Here is a 15,552-nt window from a genome sequence, read left to right on the forward strand (position 1 = left end):
TATAAAGTTCAGACGGAACTTTGCACGTGTCATAGTGGAGACCTCAGGAGCCAGAGCCAGCTTTCTGACATCATAATGGGGCCTCAGAGATAAAAGCCTGGGCCCAGGCAGTGTTGGTCAGTGCTGCTCAGCAGGCAGCACTGGACTGGATTAAAGCTGATACAAGGTGTGAAAGGAGAAGGGGTGGCAGTGGGCATGCACTTACTGCTGCTGCTGCTGCTGCTGCTGCCAGTGTTTGCACGGCAGGAGGGCATTTGGGCGTTGCCAGGAAGGCGTTTTTATGTCGATTCCTCCTCTTTCAGCACTGCATTGTGGTGCAAGCAAAAGAAGCAAAACGCGCGGCACGTTCGGGTTATCGCTTCTCGGCCTTTTGGCTAAGATCAAGTGTAGTATCTGTTCTTATCAGTTTAATATCTGATACGTCCCCTATCTGGGGACCATATATTAAATGGATTTTTAGAACAGGGAGATGGAAATAGAGCTTGCTCTGTCCACTCCACGCATTGACCTGGTATAGCAGTATTTCCAGGACCGGTGCACCCTTTCCTTATGTGTTTACTAAAATCAGATTCCAAAAGTGCTTTTTGTGTTTGCCATTGTTTTTGTCTTTCGGATGGGATCTCCCCTTTTAATCCCATTATTTCAACACCTGTTGGACAATGCATTTGTACAGTCATGTGTGATAATGAGCTAATTTATTAAATGCAATTAATTAATACATTGCCACCTCTTGTTTTGTGTCGTCTGTGTTTCTGTGTTTCCGGCATTTCACATTGGAACAGCTCATTCACCTTCCTTGTCTTCTCTCCGCCCTCCCTCCTAGGTAGGTTAAAGAGCTGCACCTGAGCCAGCCACTGATTGATGCAGCACCATAGTCAAATAGTGGATTGGAGTAGGGGAACAGCAAACAGCCATTAAAGCAGCCAGCCCGCCCGCCCGCCCGTCACAATGGACCTACCTGTGTACACTAGATGGATGTGATGGAATGTACTGTGGTCCCTACATTTCAAGAAGAAGTAAGAATTGCAGTTGCAACAAACCCTTGCTTGCCTACAAAGAGAGCAGCAATTTGGATTTGTTACTATGTTACCTGGAAGAATAACAAACTGTGCAAGGATGGAGGTTGTAGGAGCAAGGAGAACAAGTTGTCTGTAAAGTTGGTGGATGCCTATTTTCCATTTTGCAGTCCCTTGTCTCCCTCTTGTGGCCTCCTGGAGGCAACTAGCTGTGCAAAAAAAAGACAGCCTGGGGGCCGGCTGTTGCAGTGTTGCCCTCTCAGGCAACACTGAGTGACTGACTGAGCCGCACCGTCTTATATAAAGTTCAGACGGAACTTTGCACGTGTCATAGTGGAGACCTCAGGAGCCAGAGCCAGCTTTCTGACATCATAATGGGGCCTCAGAGATAAAAGCCTGGGCCCAGGCAGTGTTGGTCAGTGCTGCTCAGCAGGCAGCACTGGACTGGATTAAAGCTGATACAAGGTGTGAAAGGAGAAGGGGTGGCAGTGGGCATGCACTTACTGCTGCTGCTGCTGCTGCCAGTGTTTGCACGGCAGGAGGGCATTTGGGCGTTGCCAGGAAGGCGTTTTTATGTCGATTCCTCCTCTTTCAGCACTGCATTGTGGTGCAAGCAAAAGAAGCAAAACGCGCGGCACGTTCGGGTTATCGCTTCTCGGCCTTTTGGCTAAGATCAAGTGTAGTATCTGTTCTTATCAGTTTAATATCTGATACGTCCCCTATCTGGGGACCATATATTAAATGGATTTTTAGAACAGGGAGATGGAAATAGAGCTTGCTCTGTCCACTCCACGCATTGACCTGGTATTGCAGTATTTCCAGGACCGGTGCACCCTTTCCTTATGTGTTTACTAAAATCAGATTCCAAAAGTGCTTTTTGTGTTTGCCATTGTTTTTGTCTTTCGGATGGGATCTCCCCTTTTAATCCCATTATTTCAACACCTGTTGGACAATGCATTTGTACAGTCATGTGTGATAATGAGCTAATTTATTAAATGCAATTAATTAATACATTGCCACCTCTTGTTTTGTGTCGTCTGTGTTTCTGTGTTTCCGGCATTTCACATTGGAACAGCTCATTCACCTTCCTTGTCTTCTCTCCGCCCTCCCTCCTAGGTAGGTTAAAGAGCTGCACCTGAGCCAGCCACTGATTGATGCAGCACCATAGTCAAATAGTGGAGTGGAGTAGGGGAACAGCAAACAGCCATTAAAGCAGCCAGCCCGCCCGCCCGCCCGCCCGTCACAATGGACCTACCTGTGTACACTAGATGGATGTGATGGAATGTACTGTGGTCCCTACATTTCAAGAAGAAGTAAGAATTGCAGTTGCAACAAACCCTTGCTTGCCTACAAAGAGAGCAGCAATTTGGATTTGTTACTATGTTACCTGGAAGAATAACAAACTGTGCAAGGATGGAGGTTGTAGGAGCAAGGAGAACAAGTTGTCTGTAAAGTTGGTGGATGCCTATTTTCCATTTTGCAGTCCCTTGTCTCCCTCTTGTGGCCTCCTGGAGGCAACTAGCTGTGCAAAAAAAAGACAGCCTGGGGGCCGGCTGTTGCAGTGTTGCCCTCTCAGGCAACACTGAGTGACTGACTGAGCCGCACCGTCTTATATAAAGTTCAGACGGAACTTTGCACGTGTCATAGTGGAGACCTCAGGAGCCAGAGCCAGCTTTCTGACATCATAATGGGGCCTCAGAGATAAAAGCCTGGGCCCAGGCAGTGTTGGTCAGTGCTGCTCAGCAGGCAGCACTGGACTGGATTAAAGCTGATACAAGGTGTGAAAGGAGAAGGGGTGGCAGTGGGCATGCACTTACTGCTGCTGCTGCTGCTGCTGCTGCCAGTGTTTGCACGGCAGGAGGGCATTTGGGCGTTGCCAGGAAGGCGTTTTTATGTCGATTCCTCCTCTTTCAGCACTGCATTGTGGTGCAAGCAAAAGAAGCAAAACGCGCGGCACGTTCGGGTTATCGCTTCTCGGACTTTTGGCTAAGATCAAGTGTAGTATCTGTTCTTATCAGTTTAATATCTGATACGTCCCCTATCTGGGGACCATATATTAAATGGATTTTTAGAACAGGGAGATGGAAATAGAGCTTGCTCTGTCCACTCCACGCATTGACCTGGTATTGCAGTATTTCCAGGACCGGTGCACCCTTTCCTTATGTGTTTACTAAAATCAGATTCCAAAAGTGCTTTTTGTGTTTGCCATTGTTTTTGTCTTTCGGATGGGATCTCCCCTTTTAATCCCATTATTTCAACACCTGTTGGACAATGCATTTGTACAGTCATGTGTGATAATGAGCTAATTTATTAAATGCAATTAATTAATACATTGCCACCTCTTGTTTTGTGTCGTCTGTGTTTCCGGCATTTCACATTGGAACAGCTCATTCACCTTCCTTGGCTTCTCTCCGCCCTCCCTCCTAGGTAGGTTAAAGAGCTGCACCTGAGCCAGCCACTGATTGATGCAGCACCATAGTCAAATAGTGGAGTGGAGTAGGGGAACAGCAAACAGCCATTAAAGCAGCCAGCCCTCCCGCCCGCCCGTCACAATGGACCTACCTGTGTACACTAGATGGATGTGATGGAATGTACTGTGGTCCCTACATTTCAAGAAGAAGTAAGAATTGCAGTTGCAACAAACCCTTGCTTGCCTACAAAGAGAGCAGCAATTTGGATTTGTTACTATGTTACCTGGAAGAATAACAAACTGTGCAAGGATGGAGGTTGTAGGAGCAAGGAGAACAAGTTGTCTGTAAAGTTGGTGGATGCCTATTTTCCATTTTGCAGTACCTTGTCTCCCTCTTGTGGCCTCCTGGAGGCAACTAGCTGTGCAAAAAAAAGACAGCCTGGGGGCCGGCTGTTGCAGTGTTGCCCTCTCAGGCAACACTGAGTGACTGACTGAGCCGCACCGTCTTATATAAAGTTCAGACGGAACTTTGCACGTGTCATAGTGGAGACCTCAGGAGCCAGAGCCAGCTTTCTGACATCATAATGGGGCCTCAGAGATAAAAGCCTGGGCCCAGGCAGTGTTGGTCAGTGCTGCTCAGCAGGCAGCACTGGACTGGATTAAAGCTGATACAAGGTGTGAAAGGAGAAGGGGTGGCAGTGGGCATGCCCTTACTGCTGCTGCTGCTGCTGCTGCTGCCAGTGTTTGCACGGCAGGAGGGCATTTGGGCGTTGCCAGGAAGGCGTTTTTATGTCGATTCCTCCTCTTTCAGCACTGCATTGTGGTGCAAGCAAAAGAAGCAAAACGCGCGGCACGTTCGGGTTATCGCTTCTCGGCCTTTTGGCTAAGATCAAGTGTAGTATCTGTTCTTATCAGTTTAATATCTGATACGTCCCCTATCTGGGGACCATATATTAAATGGATTTTTAGAACAGGGAGATGGAAATAGAGCTTGCTCTGTCCACTCCACGCATTGACCTGGTATTGCAGTATTTCCAGGACCGGTGCACCCTTTCCTTATGTGTTTACTAAAATCAGATTCCAAAAGTGCTTTTTGTGTTTGCCATTGTTTTTGTCTTTCGGATGGGATCTCCCCTTTTAATCCCATTATTTCAACACCTGTTGGACAATGCATTTGTACAGTCATGTGTGATAATGAGCTAATTTATTAAATGCAATTAATTAATACATTGCCACCTCTTGTTTTGTGTCGTCTGTGTTTCTGTGTTTCCGGCATTTCACATTGGAACAGCTCATTCACCTTCCTTGTCTTCTCTCCGCCCTCCCTCCTAGGTAGGTTAAAGAGCTGCACCTGAGCCAGCCACTGATTGATGCAGCACCATAGTCAAATAGTGGAGTGGAGTAGGGGAACAGCAAACAGCCATTAAAGCAGCCAGCCCGCCCGCCCGTCACAATGGACCTACCTGTGTACACTAGATGGATGTGATGGAATGTACTGTGGTCCCTACATTTCAAGAAGAAGTAAGAATTGCAGTTGCAACAAACCCTTGCTTGCCTACAAAGAGAGCAGCAATTTGGATTTGTTACTATGTTACCTGGAAGAATAACAAACTGTGCAAGGATGGAGGTTGTAGGAGCAAGGAGAACAAGTTGTCTGTAAAGTTGGTGGATGCCTATTTTCCATTTTGCAGTCCCTTGTCTCCCTCTTGTGGCCTCCTGGAGGCAACTAGCTGTGCAAAAAAAAGACAGCCTGGGGGCCGGCTGTTGCAGTGTTGCCCTCTCAGGCAACACTGAGTGACTGACTGAGCCGCACCGTCTTATATAAAGTTCAGACGGAACTTTGCACGTGTCATAGTGGAGACCTCAGGAGCCAGAGCCAGCTTTCTGACATCATAATGGGGCCTCAGAGATAAAAGCCTGGGCCCAGGCAGTGTTGGTCAGTGCTGCTCAGCAGGCAGCACTGGACTGGATTAAAGCTGATACAAGGTGTGAAAGGAGAAGGGGTGGCAGTGGGCATGCACTTACTGCTGCTGCTGCTGCTGCCAGTGTTTGCACGGCAGGAGGGCATTTGGGCGTTGCCAGGAAGGCGTTTTTATGTCGATTCCTCCTCTTTCAGCACTGCATTGTGGTGCAAGCAAAAGAAGCAAAACGCGCGGCACGTTCGGGTTATCGCTTCTCGGCCTTTTGGCTAAGATCAAGTGTAGTATCTGTTCTTATCAGTTTAATATCTGATACGTCCCCTATCTGGGGACCATATATTAAATGGATTTTTAGAACAGGGAGATGGAAATAGAGCTTGCTCTGTCCACTCCACGCATTGACCTGGTATTGCAGTATTTCCAGGACCGGTGCACCCTTTCCTTATGTGTTTACTAAAATCAGATTCCAAAAGTGCTTTTTGTGTTTGCCATTGTTTTTGTCTTTCGGATGGGATCTCCCCTTTTAATCCCATTATTTCAACACCTGTTGGACAATGCATTTGTACAGTCATGTGTGATAATGAGCTAATTTATTAAATGCAATTAATTAATACATTGCCACCTCTTGTTTTGTGTCGTCTGTGTTTCTGTGTTTCCGGCATTTCACATTGGAACAGCTCATTCACCTTCCTTGTCTTCTCTCCGCCCTCCCTCCTAGGTAGGTTAAAGAGCTGCACCTGAGCCAGCCACTGATTGATGCAGCACCATAGTCAAATAGTGGAGTGGAGTAGGGGAACAGCAAACAGCCATTAAAGCAGCCAGCCCGCCCGCCCGCCCGCCCGCCCGTCACAATGGACCTACCTGTGTACACTAGATGGATGTGATGGAATGTACTGTGGTCCCTACATTTCAAGAAGAAGTAAGAATTGCAGTTGCAACAAACCCTTGCTTGCCTACAAAGAGAGCAGCAATTTGGATTTGTTACTATGTTACCTGGAAGAATAACAAACTGTGCAAGGATGGAGGTTGTAGGAGCAAGGAGAACAAGTTGTCTGTAAAGTTGGTGGATGCCTATTTTCCATTTTGCAGTCCCTTGTCTCCCTCTTGTGGCCTCCTGGAGGCAACTAGCTGTGCAAAAAAAAGACAGCCTGGGGGCCGGCTGTTGCAGTGTTGCCCTCTCAGGCAACACTGAGTGACTGACTGAGCCGCACCGTCTTATATAAAGTTCAGACGGAACTTTGCACGTGTCATAGTGGAGACCTCAGGAGCCAGAGCCAGCTTTCTGACATCATAATGGGGCCTCAGAGATAAAAGCCTGGGCCCAGGCAGTGTTGGTCAGTGCTGCTCAGCAGGCAGCACTGGACTGGATTAAAGCTGATACAAGGTGTGAAAGGAGAAGGGGTGGCAGTGGGCATGCACTTACTGCTGCTGCTGCTGCTGCTGCTGCTGCCAGTGTTTGCACGGCAGGAGGGCATTTGGGCGTTGCCAGGAAGGCGTTTTTATGTCGATTCCTCCTCTTTCAGCACTGCATTGTGGTGCAAGCAAAAGAAGCAAAACGCGCGGCACGTTCGGGTTATCGCTTCTCGGCCTTTTGGCTAAGATCAAGTGTAGTATCTGTTCTTATCAGTTTAATATCTGATACGTCCCCTATCTGGGGACCATATATTAAATGGATTTTTAGAACAGGGAGATGGAAATAGAGCTTGCTCTGTCCACTCCACGCATTGACCTGGTATTGCAGTATTTCCAGGACCGGTGCACCCTTTCCTTATGTGTTTACTAAAATCAGATTCCAAAAGTGCTTTTTGTGTTTGCCATTGTTTTTGTCTTTCGGATGGGATCTCCCCTTTTAATCCCATTATTTCAACACCTGTTGGACAATGCATTTGTACAGTCATGTGTGATAATGAGCTAATTTATTAAATGCAATTAATTAATACATTGCCACCTCTTGTTTTGTGTCGTCTGTGTTTCCGGCATTTCACATTGGAACAGCTCATTCACCTTCCTTGTCTTCTCTCCGCCCTCCCTCCTAGGTAGGTTAAAGAGCTGCACCTGAGCCAGCCACTGATTGATGCAGCACCATAGTCAAATAGTGGAGTGGAGTAGGGGAACAGCAAACAGCCATTAAAGCAGCCAGCCCTCCCGCCCGCCCGTCACAATGGACCTACCTGTGTACACTAGATGGATGTGATGGAATGTACTGTGGTCCCTACATTTCAAGAAGAAGTAAGAATTGCAGTTGCAACAAACCCTTGCTTGCCTACAAAGAGAGCAGCAATTTGGATTTGTTACTATGTTACCTGGAAGAATAACAAACTGTGCAAGGATGGAGGTTGTAGGAGCAAGGAGAACAAGTTGTCTGTAAAGTTGGTGGATGCCTATTTTCCATTTTGCAGTCCCTTGTCTCCCTCTTGTGGCCTCCTGGAGGCAACTAGCTGTGCAAAAAAAAGACAGCCTGGGGGCCGGCTGTTGCAGTGTTGCCCTCTCAGGCAACACTGAGTGACTGACTGAGCCGCACCGTCTTATATAAAGTTCAGACGGAACTTTGCACGTGTCATAGTGGAGACCTCAGGAGCCAGAGCCAGCTTTCTGACATCATAATGGGGCCTCAGAGATAAAAGCCTGGGCCCAGGCAGTGTTGGTCAGTGCTGCTCAGCAGGCAGCACTGGACTGGATTAAAGCTGATACAAGGTGTGAAAGGAGAAGGGGTGGCAGTGGGCATGCCCTTACTGCTGCTGCTGCTGCTGCTGCTGCCAGTGTTTGCACGGCAGGAGGGCATTTGGGCGTTGCCAGGAAGGCGTTTTTATGTCGATTCCTCCTCTTTCAGCACTGCATTGTGGTGCAAGCAAAAGAAGCAAAACGCGCGGCACGTTCGGGTTATCGCTTCTCGGCCTTTTGGCTAAGATCAAGTGTAGTATCTGTTCTTATCAGTTTAATATCTGATACGTCCCCTATCTGGGGACCATATATTAAATGGATTTTTAGAACAGGGAGATGGAAATAGAGCTTGCTCTGTCCACTCCACGCATTGACCTGGTATTGCAGTATTTCCAGGACCGGTGCACCCTTTCCTTATGTGTTTACTAAAATCAGATTCCAAAAGTGCTTTTTGTGTTTGACATTGTTTTTGTCTTTCGGATGGGATCTCCCCTTTTAATCCCATTATTTCAACACCTGTTGGACAATGCATTTGTACAGTCATGTGTGATAATGAGCTAATTTATTAAATGCAATTAATTAATACATTGCCACCTCTTGTTTTGTGTCGTCTGTGTTTCTGTGTTTCCGGCATTTCACATTGGAACAGCTCATTCACCTTCCTTGTCTTCTCTCCGCCCTCCCTCCTAGGTAGGTTAAAGAGCTGCACCTGAGCCAGCCACTGATTGATGCAGCACCATAGTCAAATAGTGGAGTGGAGTAGGGGAACAGCAAACAGCCATTAAAGCAGCCCGCCCGCCCGTCACAATGGACCTACCTGTGTACACTAGATGGATGTGATGGAATGTACTGTGGTCCCTACATTTCAAGAAGAAGTAAGAATTGCAGTTGCAACAAACCCTTGCTTGCCTACAAAGAGAGCAGCAATTTGGATTTGTTACTATGTTACCTGGAAGAATAACAAACTGTGCAAGGATGGAGGTTGTAGGAGCAAGGAGAACAAGTTGTCTGTAAAGTTGGTGGATGCCTATTTTCCATTTTGCAGTCCCTTGTCTCCCTCTTGTGGCCTCCTGGAGGCAACTAGCTGTGCAAAAAAAAGACAGCCTGGGGGCCGGCTGTTGCAGTGTTGCCCTCTCAGGCAACACTGAGTGACTGACTGAGCCGCACCGTCTTATATAAAGTTCAGACGGAACTTTGCACGTGTCATAGTGGAGACCTCAGGAGCCAGAGCCAGCTTTCTGACATCATAATGGGGCCTCAGAGATAAAAGCCTGGGCCCAGGCAGTGTTGGTCAGTGCTGCTCAGCAGGCAGCACTGGACTGGATTAAAGCTGATACAAGGTGTGAAAGGAGAAGGGGTGGCAGTGGGCATGCACTTACTGCTGCTGCTGCTGCTGCTGCTGCTGCCAGTGTTTGCACGGCAGGAGGGCATTTGGGCGTTGCCAGGAAGGCGTTTTTATGTTGATTCCTCCTCTTTCAGCACTGCATTGTGGTGCAAGCAAAAGAAGCAAAACGCGCGGCACGTTCGGGTTATCGCTTCTCGGCCTTTTGGCTAAGATCAAGTGTAGTATCTGTTCTTATCAGTTTAATATCTGATACGTCCCCTATCTGGAGACCATATATTAAATGGATTTTTAGAACAGGGAGATGGAAATAGAGCTTGCTCTGTCCACTCCACGCATTGACCTGGTATTGCAGTATTTCCAGGACCGGTGCACCCTTTCCTTATGTGTTTACTAAAATCAGATTCCAAAAGTGCTTTTTGTGTTTGCCATTGTTTTTGTCTTTCGGATGGGATCTCCCCTTTTAATCCCATTATTTCAACACCTGTTGGACAATGCATTTGTACAGTCATGTGTGATAATGAGCTAATTTATTAAATGCAATTAATTAATACATTGCCACCTCTTGTTTTGTGTCGTCTGTGTTTCTGTGTTTCCGGCATTTCACATTGGAACAGCTCATTCACCTTCCTTGTCTTCTCTCCGCCCTCCCTCCTAGGTAGGTTAAAGAGCTGCACCTGAGCCAGCCACTGATTGATGCAGCACCATAGTCAAATAGTGGAGTGGAGTAGGGGAACAGCAAACAGCCATTAAAGCAGCCAGCCCGCCCGCCCGCCCGCCCGTCACAATGGACCTACCTGTGTACACTAGATGGATGTGATGGAATGTACTGTGGTCCCTACATTTCAAGAAGAAGTAAGAATTGCAGTTGCAACAAACCCTTGCTTGCCTACAAAGAGAGCAGCAATTTGGATTTGTTACTATGTTACCTGGAAGAATAACAAACTGTGCAAGGATGGAGGTTGTAGGAGCAAGGAGAACAAGTTGTCTGTAAAGTTGGTGGATGCCTATTTTCCATTTTGCAGTCCCTTGTCTCCCTCTTGTGGCCTCCTGGAGGCAACTAGCTGTGCAAAAAAAAGACAGCCTGGGGGCCGGCTGTTGCAGTGTTGCCCTCTCAGGCAACACTGAGTGACTGACTGAGCCGCACCGTCTTATATAAAGTTCAGACGGAACTTTGCACGTGTCATAGTGGAGACCTCAGGAGCCAGAGCCAGCTTTCTGACATCATAATGGGGCCTCAGAGATAAAAGCCTGGGCCCAGGCAGTGTTGGTCAGTGCTGCTCAGCAGGCAGCACTGGACTGGATTAAAGCTGATACAAGGTGTGAAAGGAGAAGGGGTGGCAGTGGGCATGCACTTACTGCTGCTGCTGCTGCTGCTGCTGCTGCCAGTGTTTGCACGGCAGGAGGGCATTTGGGCGTTGCCAGGAAGGCGTTTTTATGTCGATTCCTCCTCTTTCAGCACTGCATTGTGGTGCAAGCAAAAGAAGCAAAACGCGCGGCACGTTCGGGTTATCGCTTCTCGGCCTTTTGGCTAAGATCAAGTGTAGTATCTGTTCTTATCAGTTTAATATCTGATACGTCCCCTATCTGGGGACCATATATTAAATGGATTTTTAGAACAGGGAGATGGAAATAGAGCTTGCTCTGTCCACTCCACGCATTGACCTGGTATTGCAGTATTTCCAGGACCGGTGCACCCTTTCCTTATGTGTTTACTAAAATCAGATTCCAAAAGTGCTTTTTGTGTTTGCCATTGTTTTTGTCTTTCGGATGGGATCTCCCCTTTTAATCCCATTATTTCAACACCTGTTGGACAATGCATTTGTACAGTCATGTGTGATAATGAGCTAATTTATTAAATGCAATTAATTAATACATTGCCACCTCTTGTTTTGTGTCGTCTGTGTTTCTGTGTTTCCGGCATTTCACATTGGAACAGCTCATTCACCTTCCTTGTCTTCTCTCCGCCCTCCCTCCTAGGTAGGTTAAAGAGCTGCACCTGAGCCAGCCACTGATTGATGCAGCACCATAGTCAAATAGTGGAGTGGAGTAGGGGAACAGCAAACAGCCATTAAAGCAGCCAGCCCGCCCGCCCGCCCGCCCGCCCGTCACAATGGACCTACCTGTGTACACTAGATGGATGTGATGGAATGTACTGTGGTCCCTACATTTCAAGAAGAAGTAAGAATTGCAGTTGCAACAAACCCTTGCTTGCCTACAAAGAGAGCAGCAATTTGGATTTGTTACTATGTTACCTGGAAGAATAACAAACTGTGCAAGGATGGAGGTTGTAGGAGCAAGGAGAACAAGTTGTCTGTAAAGTTGGTGGATGCCTATTTTCCATTTTGCAGTCCCTTGTCTCCCTCTTGTGGCCTCCTGGAGGCAACTAGCTGTGCAAAAAAAAGACAGCCTGGGGGCCGGCTGTTGCAGTGTTGCCCTCTCAGGCAACACTGAGTGACTGACTGAGCCGCACCGTCTTATATAAAGTTCAGACGGAACTTTGCACGTGTCATAGTGGAGACCTCAGGAGCCAGAGCCAGCTTTCTGACATCATAATGGGGCCTCAGAGATAAAAGCCTGGGCCCAGGCAGTGTTGGTCAGTGCTGCTCAGCAGGCAGCACTGGACTGGATTAAAGCTGATACAAGGTGTGAAAGGAGAAGGGGTGGCAGTGGGCATGCACTTACTGCTGCTGCTGCTGCTGCTGCTGCTGCTGCTGCCAGTGTTTGCACGGCAGGAGGGCATTTGGGCGTTGCCAGGAAGGCGTTTTTATGTCGATTCCTCCTCTTTCAGCACTGCATTGTGGTGCAAGCAAAAGAAGCAAAACGCGCGGCACGTTCGGGTTATCGCTTCTCGGCCTTTTGGCTAAGATCAAGTGTAGTATCTGTTCTTATCAGTTTAATATCTGATACGTCCCCTATCTGGGGACCATATATTAAATGGATTTTTAGAACAGGGAGATGGAAATAGAGCTTGCTCTGTCCACTCCACGCATTGACCTGGTATTGCAGTATTTCCAGGACCGGTGCACCCTTTCCTTATGTGTTTACTAAAATCAGATTCCAAAAGTGCTTTTTGTGTTTGCCATTGTTTTTGTCTTTCGGATGGGATCTCCCCTTTTAATCCCATTATTTCAACACCTGTTGGACAATGCATTTGTACAGTCATGTGTGATAATGAGCTAATTTATTAAATGCAATTAATTAATACATTGCCACCTCTTGTTTTGTGTCGTCTGTGTTTCTGTGTTTCCGGCATTTCACATTGGAACAGCTCATTCACCTTCCTTGTCTTCTCTCCGCCCTCCCTCCTAGGTAGGTTAAAGAGCTGCACCTGAGCCAGCCACTGATTGATGCAGCACCATAGTCAAATAGTGGAGTGGAGTAGGGGAACAGCAAACAGCCATTAAAGCAGCCAACCCGCCCGCCCGCCCGCCCGTCACAATGTACCTACCTGTGTACACTAGATGGATGTGATGGAATGTACTGTGGTCCCTACATTTCAAGAAGAAGTAAGAATTGCAGTTGCAACAAACCCTTGCTTGCCTACAAAGAGAGCAGCAATTTGGATTTGTTACTATGTTACCTGGAAGAATAACAAACTGTGCAAGGATGGAGGTTGTAGGAGCAAGGAGAACAAGTTGTCTGTAAAGTTGGTGGATGCCTATTTTCCATTTTGCAGTCCCTTGTCTCCCTCTTGTGGCCTCCTGGAGGCAACTAGCTGTGCAAAAAAAAGACAGCCTGGGGGCCGGCTGTTGCAGTGTTGCCCTCTCAGGCAACACTGAGTGACTGACTGAGCCGCACCGTCTTATATAAAGTTCAGACGGAACTTTGCACGTGTCATAGTGGAGACCTCAGGAGCCAGAGCCAGCTTTCTGACATCATAATGGGGCCTCAGAGATAAAAGCCTGGGCCCAGGCAGTGTTGGTCAGTGCTGCTCAGCAGGCAGCGCTGGACTGGATTAAAGCTGATACAAGGTGTGAAAGGAGAAGGGGTGGCAGTGGGCATGCACTTACTGCTGCTGCTGCTGCTGCTGCTGCTGCTGCCAGTGTTTGCACGGCAGGAGGGCATTTGGGCGTTGCCAGGAAGGCATTTTTATGTCGATTCCTCCTCTTTCAGCACTGCATTGTGGTGCAAGCAAAAGAAGCAAAACGCGCGGCACGTTCGGGTTATCGCTTCTCGGCCTTTTGGCTAAGATCAAGTGTAGTATCTGTTCTTATCAGTTTAATATCTGATACGTCCCCTATCTGGGGACCATATATTAAATGGATTTTTAGAACAGGGAGATGGAAATAGAGCTTGCTCTGTCCACTCCACGCATTGACCTGATATTGCAGTATTTCCAGGACCGGTGCACCCTTTCCTTATGTGTTTACTAAAATCAGATTCCAAAAGTGCTTTTTGTGTTTGCCATTGTTTTTGTCTTTCGGATGGGATCTCCCCTTTTAATCCCATTATTTCAACACCTGTTGGACAATGCATTTGTACAGTCATGTGTGATAATGAGCTAATTTATTAAATGCAATTAATTAATACATTGCCACCTCTTGTTTTGTGTCGTCTGTGTTTCTGTGTTTCCGGCATTTCACATTGGAACAGCTCATTCACCTTCCTTGTCTTCTCTCCGCCCTCCCTCCTAGGTAGGTTAAAGAGCTGCACCTGAGCCAGCCACTGATTGATGCAGCACCATAGTCAAATAGTGGAGTGGAGTAGGGGAACAGCAAACAGCCATTAAAGCAGCCAGCCCGCCCGCCCGCCCGCCCGTCACAATGGACCTACCTGTGTACACTAGATGGATGTGATGGAATGTACTGTGGTCCCTACATTTCAAGAAGAAGTAAGAATTGCAGTTGCAACAAACCCTTGCTTGCCTACAAAGAGAGCAGCAATTTGGATTTGTTACTATGTTACCTGGAAGAATAACAAACTGTGCAAGGATGGAGGTTGTAGGAGCAAGGAGAACAAGTTGTCTGTAAAGTTGGTGGATGCCTATTTTCCATTTTGCAGTCCCTTGTCTCCCTCTTGTGGCCTCCTGGAGGCAACTAGCTGTGCAAAAAAAAGACAGCCTGGGGGCCGGCTGTTGCAGTGTTGCCCTCTCAGGCAACACTGAGTGACTGACTGAGCCGCACCGTCTTATATAAAGTTCAGACGGAACTTTGCACGTGTCATAGTGGAGACCTCAGGAGCCAGAGCCAGCTTTCTGACATCATAATGGGGCCTCAGAGATAAAAGCCTGGGCCCAGGCAGTGTTGGTCAGTGCTGCTCAGCAGGCAGCACTGGACTGGATTAAAGCTGATACAAGGTGTGAAAGGAGAAGGGGTGGCAGTGGGCATGCACTTACTGCTGCTGCTGCTGCTGCTGCTGCCAGTGTTTGCACGGCAGGAGGGCATTTGGGCGTTGCCAGGAAGGCGTTTTTATGTCGATTCCTCCTCTTTCAGCACTGCATTGTGGTGCAAGCAAAAGAAGCAAAACGCGCGGCACGTTCGGGTTATCGCTTCTCGGCCTTTTGGCTAAGATCAAGTGTAGTATCTGTTCTTATCAGTTTAATATCTGATACGTCCCCTATCTGGGGACCATATATTAAATGGATTTTTAGAACAGGGAGATGGAAATAGAGCTTGCTCTGTCCACTCCACGCATTGACCTGGTATAGCAGTATTTCCAGGACCGGTGCACCCTTTCCTTATGTGTTTACTAAAATCAGATTCCAAAAGTGCTTTTTGTGTTTGCCATTGTTTTTGTCTTTCGGATGGGATCTCCCCTTTTAATCCCATTATTTCAACACCTGTTGGACAATGCATTTGTACAGTCATGTGTGATAATGAGCTAATTTATTAAATGCAATTAATTAATACATTGCCACCTCTTGTTTTGTGTCGTCTGTGTTTCTGTGTTTCCGGCATTTCACATTGGAACAGCTCATTCACCTTCCTTGTCTTCTCTCCGCCCTCCCTCCTAGGTAGGTTAAAGAGCTGCACCTGAGCCAGCCACTGATTGATGCAGCACCATAGTCAAATAGTGGATTGGAGTAGGGGAACAGCAAACAGCCATTAAAGCAGCCAGCCCGCCCGCCCGCCCGTCACAATGGACCTACCTGTGTACACTAGATGGATGTGATGGAATGTACTGTGGTCCCTACATTTCAAGAAGAAGTAAGAATTGCAGTTGCAACAAACCCTTGCTTGCCTACAAAGAGAGCAGCAATTT

At 47.5% G+C, this 15,552-nt stretch overlaps 12 non-coding genes across 12 annotated transcripts; all 12 read left to right on the top strand.

The window, feature by feature from the left end:
• The first annotated feature begins 354 nt into the window (after positions 1–354).
• Positions 355–545, top strand: LOC142720381 (U2 spliceosomal RNA). Its single transcript, XR_012873170.1, has one exon. It is a non-coding gene; the product is annotated as a U2 spliceosomal RNA (small nuclear RNA).
• Positions 546–1,663: 1,118 nt separating this feature from the next.
• On the top strand, positions 1,664–1,854 carry LOC142720463 (U2 spliceosomal RNA). Its single transcript, XR_012873249.1, has one exon. It is a non-coding gene; the product is annotated as a U2 spliceosomal RNA (small nuclear RNA).
• A 1,128-nt stretch (positions 1,855–2,982) lies between these two features.
• Positions 2,983–3,173, top strand: LOC142720419 (U2 spliceosomal RNA). Its single transcript, XR_012873207.1, has one exon. It is a non-coding gene; the product is annotated as a U2 spliceosomal RNA (small nuclear RNA).
• Positions 3,174–4,289: 1,116 nt separating this feature from the next.
• Positions 4,290–4,480, top strand: LOC142720464 (U2 spliceosomal RNA). The gene has a single exon (XR_012873250.1). It is a non-coding gene; the product is annotated as a U2 spliceosomal RNA (small nuclear RNA).
• A 1,114-nt stretch (positions 4,481–5,594) lies between these two features.
• Positions 5,595–5,785, top strand: LOC142720465 (U2 spliceosomal RNA). Its single transcript, XR_012873251.1, has one exon. It is a non-coding gene; the product is annotated as a U2 spliceosomal RNA (small nuclear RNA).
• Positions 5,786–6,920: 1,135 nt separating this feature from the next.
• LOC142720466 (U2 spliceosomal RNA) lies at positions 6,921–7,111 on the top strand. The gene has a single exon (XR_012873252.1). It is a non-coding gene; the product is annotated as a U2 spliceosomal RNA (small nuclear RNA).
• A 1,116-nt stretch (positions 7,112–8,227) lies between these two features.
• On the top strand, positions 8,228–8,418 carry LOC142720467 (U2 spliceosomal RNA). Its single transcript, XR_012873254.1, has one exon. It is a non-coding gene; the product is annotated as a U2 spliceosomal RNA (small nuclear RNA).
• A 1,119-nt stretch (positions 8,419–9,537) lies between these two features.
• On the top strand, positions 9,538–9,728 carry LOC142720411 (U2 spliceosomal RNA). Its single transcript, XR_012873199.1, has one exon. It is a non-coding gene; the product is annotated as a U2 spliceosomal RNA (small nuclear RNA).
• A 1,131-nt stretch (positions 9,729–10,859) lies between these two features.
• On the top strand, positions 10,860–11,050 carry LOC142720323 (U2 spliceosomal RNA). The gene has a single exon (XR_012873114.1). It is a non-coding gene; the product is annotated as a U2 spliceosomal RNA (small nuclear RNA).
• A 1,141-nt stretch (positions 11,051–12,191) lies between these two features.
• On the top strand, positions 12,192–12,382 carry LOC142720324 (U2 spliceosomal RNA). Its single transcript, XR_012873115.1, has one exon. It is a non-coding gene; the product is annotated as a U2 spliceosomal RNA (small nuclear RNA).
• Positions 12,383–13,516: 1,134 nt separating this feature from the next.
• Positions 13,517–13,707, top strand: LOC142720410 (U2 spliceosomal RNA). The gene has a single exon (XR_012873198.1). It is a non-coding gene; the product is annotated as a U2 spliceosomal RNA (small nuclear RNA).
• A 1,128-nt stretch (positions 13,708–14,835) lies between these two features.
• Positions 14,836–15,026, top strand: LOC142720382 (U2 spliceosomal RNA). Its single transcript, XR_012873171.1, has one exon. It is a non-coding gene; the product is annotated as a U2 spliceosomal RNA (small nuclear RNA).
• Positions 15,027–15,552: the final 526 nt, after the last annotated feature.

This window comes from Rhinoderma darwinii, unplaced genomic scaffold (genome assembly GCF_050947455.1).
Source record: "Rhinoderma darwinii isolate aRhiDar2 unplaced genomic scaffold, aRhiDar2.hap1 Scaffold_498, whole genome shotgun sequence".
Taxonomy (NCBI): Eukaryota; Metazoa; Chordata; class Amphibia; order Anura; family Rhinodermatidae; genus Rhinoderma; species Rhinoderma darwinii.